This window comes from Rana temporaria, chromosome 3, assembly GCF_905171775.1.
Source record: "Rana temporaria chromosome 3, aRanTem1.1, whole genome shotgun sequence".
NCBI lineage: Eukaryota > Metazoa > Chordata > Amphibia > Anura > Ranidae > Rana > Rana temporaria.
In genome coordinates, this window is record NC_053491.1 from 105,974,382 (window position 1) to 105,979,916 (window position 5,535).

A 5,535-nucleotide genomic window follows, 5' to 3' on the forward strand; every position below is an offset into this window, starting at 1 on the left:
TCTCGAGCGCCTGTGGTCCCAGACAGATTTCAGCCAGTATAAATCTGCCCTCCAAAAATACAATTCCAGCCTCCTTACTGCCAAGCAGACCTATTTAATCCCTATCATTAAAAACTTATCATTCCGTCCCCGCCAACTCTTCTCAACCGTCAACTCTCTACTTCGTCCTCCACCTACTAACTCAGTCACTGCTCAGGATATCGGCAATCACTTCAAACAGAAGATTGATACAATTTGCGAGGAGATCTCTACTGTTCAGGTACCCTCCACACCTTACACCTTATGTTCACAGGTACAATCATTGCTCCCCTCTTTCAACCCCACCACTATTGACGAGGTTGCTAAATTACTTGCCAACGTCCATCCTACCACCTGCCCCCTGGATCCTGTTCCCTTGCAAATGCTACGTTTACCCTCTGGCTCTATTCTACACTCTCTAACCCACATCTTCAATCTCTCCCTCTCTTCTGGCATCTTCCCTAACTCTCTAAAATATGCACTTGTCAGCCCCATACTTAAAAAGCCCTCTCTGGACCCATCCAATCTTAACCTATGCCCCATCTTCTTGCTCCCCTTTTTATCCAAGCTCATTGAACGTCTAATCCAGTGTTTTTCAACAGCAGTCCTCAAGGCACACCAACAGGTCATGTTTTCAGGATTTCTTTCAGATGAAACGGCTGTGGTGATTACTAAGGCAGTGAAACTGATCAAATCACCTGTGCAAAATAATGGAAAGCCTGAAAACATGACCTGTTGGTGTGCCTTGAGGACTGGAGTTGAAAAACACTGGTCTGGTCTAAAACCGACTGAGCATCCACCTTGCTGATAATGGCCTTCTTTTTGCCCTCAACACTCCACAGAAACTGCTCTCCTAAAACTAACAAACAATCTACTAAAGGCCAAAACTAAGGGACACTATTCTGTACTGCCTTTGATACGGTTAACCACCTCCTCCTCCTCAAAAAACTCCATGCCTTTGGTCTCCGCGACTGTACTCTTCACTGGTTCTCTACCTACTTATCAAACTGCACCTTTAGCGTTACTTAAAATTCTACTTCCTCCTCGCCTCTTCCTTTCTCTGTTGGAGTCCCCCAAGGTTCTGTTCTTGGACCCCTCCTTTTTTTAATCTACACCTCCACCCTGGGTCAGCCTCCCACGGCTTCCAATACCATCTCTACGCTGACGACACTCAAATCTATTTCTATACCCCTCAACTAACTCCTAATTTACAATCGGATATATCAGTCTGGATGTCACACCACTTCCTCAAACTTAATTTATCCAAAACCAAACTTATAATTTTTCCTCCTCCCCGATCTCTCTTTTAAAATCGATGGCACAACTATCAGCCCATCCCGGGCATGCCAAGGTCCTATGTGTAGTCTTGGACTCTGAACTCTCCTTTAAGCCCCACATCCAATCGCTGTCCAAATCTTGCCGCCTCAACCTTCGCAACATCTCCAAAATTTGCCCCTTTCTTACCAATGATGCAACAGAGCTCTTAATTCATTCCCTAATCATCTCTCTCCTTGATTACTGCAACTCCCTCCTCATTGGCTTACCCCTACATACTCTATTCCCCTTTCAATCCATCATGAATGTTGCTGCCAGACTCATCCACCTTACTAATCGCTCTGTCTCTCCTACTCCTCTCTGTCAATCCCTCCACTGGCTTCCGCTCACCCAACAAATTTAATTCAAATTACTAACGACTACCTACTAAGCCATCCACAACTCTGCCCCTAGCTACATCACTGACTTAGTCTCAAAATACCAACCTACTCGTTCTTCGCAAGACCTCTTGGTCTCTAGCTCTCTCATCACCTCCTCCCATGCTTACCTCCAGGACTTTTCCCAGAGCCTCTCCAAGCCTATGGAACACCTTACTCCAATCTGTCCGCTTATCTCCTACTCTATTAGCTTTTAGACAATCCCTGAAAACCCTTCTCTTCAGAGAAGCCATCCTACCCACACCTAACAACTGTTTTTTTTTTTTCATCTTGTCCATCTGATCATCCCCCACAGATACTACCCTTTGTTCCACTTGACCCTCCCTTCTAGATTGTAAGCTCTAACGAGCAGGACCCTCTGATTCCTCCTGTATTTTATTGTAATTGTACTGTCTTCCCCGATGTTGTAAACTGAAAACTGTTGGCGCTATATAATAATTATAATAATAATAGACACTATTCTGTGAATTCAGGTGGGCTTGTATTTTGTATTCTTATGTTTAGTATTTGCAGCTTTCTTAAAACTGTACACTTAAATCTATTGGTAGTTGTCTAAAGCTCAACTGTCTTTTAAAAGGCCAGTGCTCACTTGTTCCAGGTTAGTAACTCACTGGGTAGGGAAGCAAGTATAATTTGTACCTTTTGAAAACAACTCGCTGGTGATAACAGGTTCTGTTTAAGATCCCACTTAAAGAATAACTGCTCATCAGTTGCTAAGATGCACCCAAGTTTAAAGCGGAGGTTCACCCAAAAATCCACTTTTTGACATTAGCTGTAGCATACTGCTAACATCTGCAGTATGCTGTTTTTTTTTTTTTTTACTTGTACTTATCGTTATATGAGCCCTTGTTTTCCGGCTCCGAGCGGCGACACTGCGGGGAATGGGTGTTTCTAAGCGAAGAGGAGTTGATTGACGGCTGCTAAGGCGCGTCTTGGCCTCTGTTTAATCTTCAACTGCCATGATGCTGCGCATGTGATCAGTTATGACACCAGCCATTGGATGGTTTGACAGTTTGGTTCAGAGCACAACCAATGTGACAGTTAGCATTCCCGGCATGCCAGGAATGTAACTGCTTTTTCAAACTGTTAAATTGATGGGTTTACTTCCGCTTTATTAAGGATGCTGGAAAGTTCATTTTGAGGGTGAACCTCCGCTTTAAGCAATAACAAGTTCCAGTATGTGATTTTAGTGCAGCACAAAAACCTTTATCGCCTGCCATTTGAGCTTGCCAAAAGACACAGGATTCAGATAGTGTAGGGTTATTCACCACCTACAGGAGGATTAAATCCTGGCCAGCCCAGGATTACCCCTTCTGCTCTGAGTATGTATGTTTGTTTTATGCTAGTCTCCTAGGAGGAAGGACGTCTTATCTTTAGCACTACTGAGAACAGTCTAACTAATTTTATTTTTTCCTTAATTAGATTTTCAGAATCTTTTTACTCTGACTTTAAATTAAGATTTCACACTGCATTGCTGATTGATCTGATATCTACATACCAAGCTGTCTGGATCAGTCTTTCTTCAGCATGTCTTTGCAATGCTGTACCTGGACCTGACTGGATATTGGGGAACTAGCCTGGAATATGGCCTTAAAGCAGTAGTAAAGGCCGCTTTGTTATTGTTACCTACAGGTAAGCCTATAATAAGGCTTACCTGAAGATAAAATTAATATCTCCTAAACATGCACTGTTTAAGAGATATTCACCCTGCATGCAGCTGCTGCCATTGCCGGCACATGTTTTCTGAAGGTCTGGCATACCATGCCAAACCTTTAAGCCACTGGAAGGGCTTTGTTCTAAGGTAAGTATTTTGTAATGTGCTAATATGTGATGCATAAGGCACTGCTTTCCAAATATGTACCTGTGAACACTTTCCAAGTACAGAGCCTATACTCTCAAAGGGATTCTGCTTGGTATCCTCTAAGGCTACTGATGTTTGCAATATGGAATTCAGCTACTGTGTAATTATAAGGTCCTTGGAGTATCCTTTAGCTCCATTGGATGAGGCTGAGTCTCATAACCCAGTCATCAGGTGCCTCTACTGCAGCCACTCAAGACTGTGCATATATTCACCCTATTGCGCATGGATACTGACCCCCAGAGGCACCCCTCCATTTTATCTGTGAACAGGCTGGGCCACCAGTCACTGTGACCATCTCTGACAGAGAATGATTGAGGCACTGCAGGCGTTTGCCTTTACCTCAGAATTACAGGACAGACCTTATTAATGCAGTGCATACTACGTTTCATTTCAGCTCCTACAGCTACAAAAACCTTTTCACTACATCTACTATGCACCTGTAGTCTGTAAGCACACTGAGGGTCTGTTAGAACTGTATCCTTTGACAGGGAATTGAAAATGAGGGTTAATACCCACTGTGGTTCTGCCAATGACCCACCTTAAAGTGATTGTAAAGTCTTGTTTTGCTTTGTTTTTTTAATAACAATGTTATGCTTACCAATATAACCACAAACAAGTCTGGCACTAGGGGACCAAGACAGTGAGTCCCTTGATGACAATGAATAGTACCACATGGGGAGCCATAAGCAGCTGTGTGGAGCTTCTGCACCAGGAGCGGTGCTAGAATTGAAAGACAAAAAAACAACCAACAGAAAAGAAGCACAGTAAAAATAGCTAAAAGGAAACCCCTGTGAAAGAGGCAGATGACCACTATGCTTAAAAATAGTCTATGATGGTGCCAATGTTGTAAAACCATAAAAACGTTTATTGCAGTAGTTGCCCCCAGGCCCTCAGCCTAACTCAGACACCTCATAAGGTTTGAATTTAGAGACCAGCTAAGCCCTCTAAAAAGCCTTCTCCATAAAGGTGTGTCCCCACCTCTACAAGTGGGGGGTGGCTGATGGTGAACCCTGGCAGGTCCATAGATATTTTACCTTTTGAGGCATTAAAGCAACCTCATTAAATACAGTTTTTGCCTTTTTGTCCTAGGGGTTTAGAGGTGTAAAGGGTTGGGTCTTCCCATGTAGCCCTGCTTGTCTTACCTGGACTGAGGTTCCTGCTTGAGATCTGTCCTTCCTAGTATCTGTTATTTTTACTTTCAGGTCTTCCCTTCACAGGGATTCAGTGAGATTTGGTTATTCACCCTCTCACTGGTTTGGGTTTGGGTTTGTTGTTCACTTCCTTATGAAAACATTTCCCTCTGGTGGTGAACTTTTTATCTAGGCCTTGAGCATCTGGTTGATTTTGTTGGTGCCTTTCCTTTGGTCATCTTGGAAGGTTCTCATAATTGGTAGCTTCTTCGAGTTCATATTCATGTCTTGGGTCTTCACATGGCTCCTGAGCTACATGATGTATCCAGTTCCTTCACTGGGCCTGTAAGGTGTTCCCATTTTGCCCACCCCTGAGTTGGACTGCTTAGGGTTGTCCCAACAGTATTTGAATTCCCGAGTGTGTAATTGGATGAGATAGAAAATAGAATGTTTATACTTACAATACAATTATTTTCGATTGAAGTACACAGATCATACTCCTCTATTAATGGTACTGCTTTTGGCACCTCTTAGAACTGCGTTGCAACAAAACTGAGGCATGCTGAGAGTAGGAGGGGTTAATTTGGGCTGGCTCACAATCTTTGTTTGCCAGCGTCAAATTGTGTAGACAGTAGCATAACCAACAGTATCTAAATTCTCATGTCCTTCAATGGGCGCCAAGAATTTAAACTTCTATTATTGGATGTATTGGTAAAAATTCTGTAGAAATAAGAAATGCCTGCTGTTTGAATACATTTCTGCAGTTCCTTTTTCGCCTCCTGAGTTTTTGTAAAGCATACGTTTCTACATAAAA